Genomic DNA, 10,893 nt, shown 5'->3' with positions numbered 1-10,893 from the left:
TATATATTTGGTATTTTATTTTTCTTCTGTAGAGATGTTAAGTGTCATTTTGTAGTTTTACTATTTCTATGAAAGTTAATATTGGTAAGCCTTCTTTCACGACTTTCCTTAAAGTGGAAAGGGAATTAGGTAAACATCTTAGATAAAACAAATATTTGTGGCCACAGAGTATGGTTGAGGAAACAAACCAGTAAAAAATAGACAGGGAAGAGGGCTATAGGAAAAAAATGGCAGGTAGGGTAAGAGTCAAGCACCCTTTCCTCTCTGCTGATTTCCCCCTGCAAAAATCCCATGCCCCTGAATTAGTGTTAAAACTCAGATTTTGGATTTTGGACATGCTCAATGGGGGAGACTTTTGAGGCACACAATGCATAGAATGTGGATATTTTGTCTCTTATTCAAATGTGGGTCTAAGAGTCAAATGGCAACTTCAGATGAATTTTACATTTGATCTGTTATTACCTATTACAGTTGTTCTTGGCTGATAAAACATAAATCTTCTTAACATGGCAGTAAGCTTAAACTCTTCCAAAAAATACTCCTAGCTCTGAATTCCCCAGGACAGGACATCCTCAACAGAGAGACAATTTTACTTTACTGAATTCAAAGCAAGTGAGCAAGGCTTTTGAAATCCACACCATGGTTGCTCTGGTCCTCAGAGGAAATGATATCACTGAAAGAATGCCATCTCTTTGGAATGCTTTGAACCTGACAGCACAGATTCCCTCCATTCAGGTACTACATGATGGGACCTCTGGCCTAAACCTATGTGACATAACAGCAAGACCATGTGGACAAGGGCTGCAGAAGCAAGAAACAAATGGGACTCATTCTGGCTCTTCCAGTGCAGAAGGAAAAGCAAAGCTGGAAATACCCAGCCAGTTCCTGTGTTGCTCACTGGAAATCTAGAAAACAATTGGGTTTAAGATGGAAAGTCCTGTGGGAACTTTGATTTCAGAAGACCGGGAAGATCAGCACCCCAGAAACAACACATTGGTGCATTCTTCTGATCTGGGAAGACAGGTTCCTCAGGAGTCAGGACTGCTGGACCAGTCCCGAATCCATTCATGCCCCAGCCGAGGGCAGATGAGCATAACTAACTGGGCTGCTACTCACAGTACTGACATTTCCTGGGCTTTTTCTGGCTAATTGATTTGGTAACACTTCCTGTCATTTGTAGAGTACCACAAATGCCTACAAACATGTTCTTATCTAAAGTAGGCTGAATTCCTTACAGAGTGGGGAGTTGGTACAATATTTTTAAAAGTATTACAAGGATTAAATCAAGAGGCAGCTGTTGCTCAATATAATATCAGAGTTCTTCAGCTAACTCTGTTCAATTGTCATAAACAAGACTGTGGTTATGGTGCATGAGGATATCAATGTTTCTGTTGTACAGTGTCCATCCTGGTCCTTTGCCAGGTACATTGTAAGTAGCATGTCACCAAATGTAGAGAGGCTGATTCTGTGAAGGTTCAAGGGGGTGGCAGGTTACAGTGGATGAGCGATAGGGTTGTGAGTGTCCTGCACGGTGCAGGGGGTTGGACTAGATGACCCACAAGGTCCCTTCCAGCTCTATGATTCTGTGTAGCATATACAGAATGTACTCTTCAGCATATGACCATGTCATGGGTCTATTGTATACTGGACCAGGAAGCCTAGATTTTCAGATTGGGGGCCTCCTCGATTTCTGCTTGTTGTAACTGTTCATGTTTATGTCATAAAAGCAAGGAGGAATATTTTGTTATCTCTGTGCAGAAAAGGAAAAGAACATAAGGGGAAAGAAGAAGAGGAGTTGTTTTTCTTTTCTTTTTTTGTGCCCTGTTTTTTACTACCCAAAGGAGTTTCAAAGTGGATTACAGGAGACTCACAGCGGCTCAAAGAGAACCAAGGTCATCCCGATGGCTGCATGTAGAGGAAGAATAGGGAATCAAGCCTGCCTCTCTGGCTTAGAGGCCACCACTCTGAACCACTACCCCATACTGGCTCTCAGGAAGGAAAACAAATAAAAGTTCACAAGCAAATAAGGTGGTTTCATTGACAAGATTCTAGCAAAACTGAAATGTGATGAATACTGTGGGAAACAAGGTCCTGCTCCCATCTGTGTTCTGCAGTGCATCAGTGCCAGTGCCATTGCTTGCCACTTGGGGTTGCAATTGCCTAAATTATAAGGACTTTCTACTTTGCCAGCCAGGTTCTTGGACCAACAGTGGTGAATTATTTTCAATCTGTTCAAGGGGATGTGGTTGCAAGAAGTTTCCTTGCATTGTCTTCACTTTGGAGCAGGCTTCCTCAAAAAGGGTTTCATGGATGTTCCCACAGCGTTCAGTGTTAACTGTCCTGGGCCGTATGGAAAGGGTGGTATAAAAATCTATGAAAATAAAATAATAATAATAATAATGAAACCCTGGGGTTTCTTCACAGCCCTTGAAAGATTTCCTGAATGAATGGGAGTTAATTCATCTTTAATATAGTTTTTAATTTGTTAAATATTTATTGGGTGATATGACCATATATGATCATGTCAAACCCCTCCCCCCAGTGGCCAATGATGGGTCTGGAGGGGATGAGAAGTGGAGGGGCCCCGGGTGGGCGTGTACACACCTATGGGTCTGGAGGGGATGAGAAGTGGAGGGGCCCCGGGTGGGCGTGTACACACCTATGGGTCTGGAGGGGATGAGAAGTGGAGGGGCCCCGGGTGGGCGTGTACACAGCTATGCTTCCCAACCATGATCACACTGCTTCTGGGGTTTCTCGAAGCGTGAAGAGTGTTTTAGGGGTTTGTCAACAGTAGAAAATCTGCAAAGGGCTGCTTTAGAGTAACTCTAATGAGCACCAGGAAATGTCTTAGGTGATCCTCACAATCGGCACATCAGGCAGATGATCACAAACCAGTCGAGTTAAAAATATGATGGAGATGATGTGGTTTCTGAGAGTCCATTCAGAGGAGGAGACTCTTAACATAAATACAGCAAAAGAGATCTGTCCCATAAAGATTCTATGGAGCATCAGTTTGCAGGTGAGCCTTTCTAGAGAAATGTGGGCAAGCAGGTTCCCCTCCAGTCTATCAGTTGGTGGAAACAAGTACTGTCAAGTCACAGCCCACTTATGGTGACCCCATAGGGTTTTCATTGTGATCGATGAACAGAAGTGGTTTGTTACTGGAGGTCTCTGTGTGGCAACCAGCCCTGTTTTAAGGATGTGCGAAGCCCATAGCACCAGAGACAATTTAAGGATCCGTGGGGCATGCTGGGACAGAGGGGCACTCTTACCAGGGACAGGCAGACCTCTGGATGCAACTGACAGCTTCTTTTTAAAAAATTATTGTGCCCCACAAGCTCTATAAGTATAAAGACCCTCTGGCAATCACAGTGTGCAGCACTGTGGGGTTCCTGGAACCACGGGGCTCATAGTATGTGCTGCATGTGCTACCAGGATGAATCACCTTGGTGATCTTCCATCTAAGTACAAACCAGGGCCATCCCTGCTCAGCTTCTGAGATCTGATGGCATCAGGCTAGCCTAGGACATCCAGGCAAGGAGCCGATTGCCTTAACACACTATTACATCTTCCAGTTGGGACAATGTCTGTGTCACGCGGTGTTCATTAATCAGAGGTGCTCCAATTAGAGAGACAGTCCTCTATCTTTGTGCATCCATATAGTCCTTTCCTAAAGGATCAACAGGCACATTGGGTACATTGGATCTCACTTCTGCCTCCCCTTCACTGGGCCAAGGACACAAGTGATGCATTCTGATCTATTGTTCTGAGCAGTGGGCATAGAACACTGGCTCTATATTTTGCACACTTTTTTCTGTAAGTAAAAGCAACTCAAACACATATTTTAAAAGAAAGTAGATGAGATCAGGGAAGGGGAATCAGAGGTCCATTCCACACAGCTGGTAGAAATCCGTGATCAGCACTGAATATTCCATCGCTATTTGTTGTAGCGTCTCATAGTCATTTCACACCTTGCCCAAATCTCCGTTCTCCTAGCGCTACTGTTTCTTCTCCAGTGTTCCTCACCTACTTCCGGTTCTTGCTGAGGAACAATGAAAACGCCACAAACTTGCCTTGCCGCCCCCACCTCGAGCATGCCAATCAACTGGACAACCAATCAGCTTCGCCTAGCTACACAAAGCTCGTCTCCCCCCCCCTTTGTAAAACACAGAATTAATTGTTGCAACGCAATTTTATTTGTTCACAGAGGCATAGGTTATCTGTACTTTCCAGTCATTCATCTCCAGACTAGAGGGATCGTTTCCTCTGGGGAAAATGTATGCCTTGGAGAGTTGATTCCAACTGAGATATCTGCCCTCCCCTGGCAGTAACCTAGCCTTGGTCTGGCAACCCCAACCCCCATCTCCTTCCGGTGGCCAGAGGAGACCTGTCAACCCTAGGGAGGAATTTATGCCTTGGACTTGTCAACCTTGGAGGGGGGGGGGTAACCTGTAGTTTCTAGCCATTCACAAACAAAAAACAGGGGTGGGGTACCTTTACTTTCCAATCATTCATCTCAAGACTAGATGGATTACTTCCCCTGGGGAAAATTTATGCCTTGGAAAGTTGATTCCAACTGAGGTCTCTTCTCTACCCCAGCAATGTTCCCCATTAAAAAAAAAAAACACTCGTATCCTGTCCCCGGAAGCCATGGAGGAGGGACCAGGGGTGGGACATCATCCTAGAGTTAAGAATACTGCTGTCACCTCCTCACTTTAACTTGGCTGGTGATTGCGGCATCTGTCAGCATTCTGCCAAGGTGAATGCACTTTTCCCGATTACACTGCTATCGCTACAAATTGGCAGATGTAACGACATCAGCACTGGGAGGGAGCGGGAGGCTGACTGCGTCATCTGAAACCCTGAATTTAAAGCGTCAGCATCAGGTGATGATTGTGCTACATTTCCCTTGTGCGGAATGGCCCAGAGAATATTCCTGAGGGCAGCAGGCCTCTGTTGCTCCCCCAGTGGCCTCTTTCTTTCTTTCTTACTTAGAGAATGGGACCTGTTGGTAGAATCTGGCACATCTTGGAAAGGGTCTGGCAAAACATAGCAAATAATGGGCAGAGCCTGATATGGCTAGGGATGGTGCTTGCCTTGATGTTCTTTTGCTGTTCACACTGCATGACTTGTTACCTGCCAGAATGCGAGATGACTTGTTGGCAACCCTAGGAACTGTATTCATTGCCAGAGGGTGTAGTTATGGCAAAGCAGAGATGGCTTTAAATGGAGACTAGATATAGTGGAGGATAGGTCTATCTGTGGCTGCTAGCTAGGTTGACTAAAGAAAGCCTCCACAATCTGCCTCAGTAATATTCTAGGAGACAGCATCAGGGGTGAGGCCTCTCTCTATACCCTGTTGTTGGTCCTCCAGATAAATGGTTGGCCACTGTGTGAGACAGGATGCTGGACTAGATGGACCACTTGTCCGATCCAGCATAGCTTCTCTCACATGCTGTAGGAAGGCTTTATAATGTTTTTTTTCTTGGTGGAGGGTAGCCTTTAAAAATTGCTCCATGCCAGGCTCCCACTATACCTGATCTGAATTAGAACCCCAGATGGCTTCTCTTTTCCTTTAAAAGTGTAGTTTTCTCAGTACCAGCATCTCATCTACACAGTAGGGCTTCAAGGATGGCCTTTTAAAAGCTAGTTTTTACAGGGCCAATTCCGAAGTTAATGGTGAACGTTCTGTTTTTTCCTCCTGTTAAATTAAATATGAAAACATGGAGCCTGAACCCTTTCCTGCTATTCGGGAGTTGTCCAGTTTTTTCTTCACATTGGGTGCTAAATTTAGAATCTGAAATTGCGCCCGGCATTCTGCATCTATGATTTTCTTCCATCACAGGACTGAACGTGCCACGAGTGTTTTATATTTTCTTCGGAGTGACTGGTGTTGCTGCCTGTCAAGCCCTCTTTCTTTTTAGCATAATTTATTTAGCTTGCACATGCACAATAATGCAATCACATGGTAATGTAATTTAAAATGAAACAACAAAAGAGGGAACAAAGTACCCAACCTGTATACACAAGCTAGGAACCTGAAAGGTTGAGCAGCAGCAGAATATATTAAATATTAAAATGCAAATATTTATTTCAATACATGGGCACTTATAAAACTACATATATCACACACTACTGCACAAATCCAAAACATTTTGACACATGAATAAATGATAAAAACCCAGAAAACCAAATGCATTTATTATGTCATATGAATGTATTTAAATAATAGACCACTGGAGAGGACCCCAAGAGGGGTTGAAACATATTTGGTTTTCTGTGGGGTTTTTTTGTCATTTATACATGTGTCAATATCTTTTGGATTTGTGCAATATTTATTATTATTATTATTATTATTATTATTATTATTATTATTATTATTATTATTATTATTATTATTATTATTATTATTAAACTTATTACCCGCCACTCTCGGTACACAGGAATGTGGGGGGTTATATAATGGTCCAATACAATAGAATCCCCAATTAAAACCCCATTAAAATCCCATATCCTTATCAAAAATACAATACAGTACACATGGTGGTAAAATAGCTAAGCCCTCCTGATCATGGAAGGGCTGCCAGCCAGAGCAGGAAGTGAGTGCGACAACTGATACCAATGACAGAACCAGCTTGGCGTCATGTCTTCCTGGGGGTCCACTGGATCTTCCTCTGGCACTGGCCTCAACCATAGACCTGGTGGTAGAGCTCCATTTTGCAGGGCCTGCAGAAAGCCAGAAGCTCTCCCAGGGCCCACAGCTCTTCTGGGAGCTCATTCCACCAGATAGGGGCCAGGACCAAAAAGTTGCATGATATATGTGCACATATATTGAAATAGATATTTGCCTTCTAATATTTAATGTATTTTTCTGCTGCTCAATGTAATTTAAAATGTCAACCACAATAATTTAGCATGCAGACATTTACAGCTTGAGAGTCCCCATGCTTGAAGCACAGTCTTGTGTACTAGTTGGTTTTGGTTCCCTTTCTGTGTAAGCCCAGACTTATTGCAACCCACCCCATCTGTAGATTACCATGTCACTCGAATCATACAATCAAGAGTGTGTGTGTCTTGTGTTGATGTGCATTCAATCGCCATGCATGAAGACAAAGCATGTTGGCTGCCATTGCACAACCGTTTATCAGGACAAAAGTTAAGAACAATAGGGTGACATGGAATAAACTTTTAAAAATTGAACAATTGCCTAATTAAATTTCAAATCAGGGTTCAGCGACACAACAACATTCTGTAAACCAGCCACCCAATTCACAATACTATTTACCTAGGAAATAGGAAAACCACAACTTTGGTCATGTCTCTTAAATTGCTTGGAGTTCTGGCTGCAGGGAGTGTCATGAAAAAATAAAGCACCCAATTGCATCTTAAAATCATGAAAGTGCGTTTAGATTTGGAGTGGGAGACAGGGAGACCTGTCTTACCACCCCAAACAATTCCCAACATAGGCACCTTCTTGAAGGAAAATTTCTCCTTCTCAAATTAACATGGGAGAAAGATTGAGCTTAAAACTAACCTACATAGGATAACATTCTGGAGTGTTCCCTAAGGGTGGCCGGTATTGTTATTACACATTTGCATTGTAACACCATCATGTTTAATTTTTAAAAAAGGTAGAGGGGGTCGGGTGGGAAGAGAGGCAGGTAGTAGGTGGAATTAATATGTATCTGTGACAACACCACTGGAGGTTGAACTGAGGAGGAAGGCTGGCTCAAATCCCAACATTCCTCATTGAATAACCACAGATTGCCTTCCAGAGGAGGGAGTAAAATCATGGTTCCTGAAGATTCACAAACCATGGAATAAATGGGAATTGCATTCAGATCTACTCCTTAGGAGCCAGATTTTTATGCAAAACTTTTGTTATTTCCTGGGACTATAAGAATGCTGAAACAGAATTTTTCTCAACTGTGGAAAAGGTCAAATTGAAGGTTGCCTATGCAACAAACTTAATGCAGCTCAAGTATCATGGCTTTTCTTCTAAGGAAATCCTGAGAAGAAACGTTACTCAGGGCCAGAGAATTCTTTGCCAGAGTTCTCTGAGAAACTTATTTAACATTCATTTGTGCCAAGTATTGTGTAATTAGGGCTAATTATGGAAAAGTATCCAGAAGGGGCTAGAACAAAACTGGGGGGTGGGGGTGATGGTCTATTGTAGCCTGAAGAGACGAAATTATCCCCTACCAAACAGCTGGGGCAGGAGAGAGAAACTGGATTTCCAGCAGCCACAAAATCTCGACTGTCTTGCCTCATGTGCTGTTTTACTGGGGATAACTTACCCTTCCCAGGCTGAAATACCTTCCCTGTGCTAAACCAGAGGACATTCACAGAAGTCTCGACAATGGTGCAGAAGCCACTGGAGGCCTCCTTTGTTTCAGTGGTGAGTCCAGCACTGGCCAGCTGGGAGGAATGTTTCTACACTGCCATAGTCAAGCTTCCTTCCTTCCTTCTGAGATGGCCGGCACCTCCCACAGGGCAAAATGAGAGGATGTTTCAGATGTCTCTACTGTAGCTCATCCACAGGTCCCTTATTTTGTGTAGGGTGCCTTGTTTTTGCCTGTTAGAAGGTCCAAATCTAAAATGGTGTTTTCAAGGCCAGAGAAATCCAGAGGTGGTTTGCCATTGTCTGTCTCCACATTGCATTCATGGACTGCCTTGGTGGTCTCCCATCCAAATACTAGCCAGGGATAATAAGATATTCTGAGATCTGATGAGATCAGGGCAGAGTCTGTACTTACTTTGTTTATTCCATTGTCAATCCTGTTGAATCCAGATCGCTTTGAACTCAGGTCTTCCTCTTCCCCCCCCTCATTGAAACAGGAAAGTGTTCTGCACGTGGTTAGGGTAGTTCAGAAGGGGGGGGGAGCCAAGCCTCTTTCTTTCTTTTCTTGAAGGGGGGGGGGGAGAGGAGCCAAGCAGGGAGCCTCTTTCTTTTCTTGGAGGGGAGGGGGGGAGAGGATTGAAAAAGGCAGAGAAGGGAGAAAAAATCCAGGACTGACAGAAATTGAGAGAAATTAGGGGCTACTCCTTTAAGGCAAGCTTGTCACATGGGCAGGTGTGGCCTATCAGAGGTTCTCTACCACGGAGCTTGCTTTCCCAATCCAGATTTGAAAAATATTGAGGGTTAAAATCACTCTAAGATATCGCACAATAAAGGTAGGGTCACTCCGGATCAATCCTTCTTGCTGCAGAAGGAAAATTTAAATCGCCCCAAATCAAAATGGAAATAGCATTCTGTGTAGACGGCAGGGACTGAATCGACCTGGGATTGGAATAAAAGGTCTGTGCAGTTTACACCCTGGCTAACCTGGGTCATATAGATGAGAGCTATATATGCTTTCCAGTCCTCTAGCAGCCATAAACCATCTCCAGGTAAGTCATTGTTTAGAAAAAAAAATCCCCATGAACCATGTAGGAGATGTTTGGAAGCTGGTTTATTGCTTATATATTTTTTGCTTATATATATTTATTGTTGTTGAGCATGATGTACCTGTACCTATACCTGTTCCCCTAACTGGGGCTGTGCAGTAACACTGATCAGCCAGGGACTAGCGACCATGGGCTAGATGTAGCCCCTCCCATAACACTGAGTGACTGATCAGAGCGGGGCACATGAAGGCCAGAATGATGAACATTAATAGAGATGGTTCATGTTACTAGTGGCCAGCTGGATGCCAAGCTGCTAGTTTCATGCCATGGAGAAACACATATGATTTGTTATTCAATGTTTTTTTTATGGAGAACATTTAGTCTCGTTAAATATTGCAAAGGTACTAGCTAAGCATATATGGTGCTGGAACGTGCTTCCCTTTCCATAGTGCAGTTTTTGGTACTAATACGTTATCCAGCAAATGACACAAACTCAGAAGAAAACTCAGATGGGAAGACATGTTAGGCTATAGCAGCAATATAAAACAGGAATGCAGTGACTGTTTAAAGACCACGGTCACTTTGTCAGATGCAACAAGTGTCAAATCATCTACAGCAGGGGTAGTCAACCTGTGGTCCTCCAGATGCCCATGGACTACAATTCCCATGAGCCCCTGCCAGCATTTGCAGAGTGTATCTACAGAGTGTACAAGAGAATCCACACAGGCTCTGTTGGGATTGTACCATTTCAGGATGCAAGGAGGAAAGCATACATTTGCTCTGGTAAACAATGCCCTATATACGGAAAGCCAGCGCATCGTTCAGCAGATGAGGCAGACTATTTCTCCCTGGCATTCTGGATCTCCACGTGCAGAGGATTTTTGATATGAGGAGCATTCAAATGTGCGATCCCTCAGTCTGCATTCTATACTGTATCAAAAGCCATCTTTGGCCTTTCAAATCAGCTCTGAGTCTTATCCATTAGTCCCAATGAGAAACTGGTTCTGCTGTGCCGGAAGGAGCAGGCCTCCTTGGGAAAAGAGAGGCATCATCATCTGTGAGCCAACAACTAGCCACGGTGGTGGTGGGGGGCATTTTAAAGTGTCCGATGCAGGACTGCATCCAGGAATTACAGCAAGTGTATGAGCCGAAGGCTGAACGACACCTTATGCTGTTGACATGTTTACCCGGTGTCCTGCTTTGGGTCCTGTCTCCTGAAGATCCCAAAGCTAAGCATGAGGGCCGCAGTTTGGTGGGTCAAGGTCTGGTTGCTACTGAATCTTAGGTGGAGGATCTGAATTAGGATGCCAGTTGCCAAGTAGGACCTGGGGATCTCCTGTAATTATGGCTTATCTCCAGGCAACAGAGATCAGGTCCCCTGGAGAAAATGGTTGCTTTAGAGCAGCCTTTCTCAACTTTTTTGCTGTTGAGAAACCCCTGAAACATTCTTCAGGCTTTGAGAAGCTCTAGAAGTGGCACAATGTTGCAGAATATGGTTGGGAAGCA

This window comes from Paroedura picta, chromosome 3, assembly GCF_049243985.1.
Source record: "Paroedura picta isolate Pp20150507F chromosome 3, Ppicta_v3.0, whole genome shotgun sequence".
NCBI classification, from domain to species: Eukaryota; Metazoa; Chordata; class Lepidosauria; order Squamata; family Gekkonidae; genus Paroedura; species Paroedura picta.
This window is presented reverse-complemented; position numbering follows the sequence as displayed.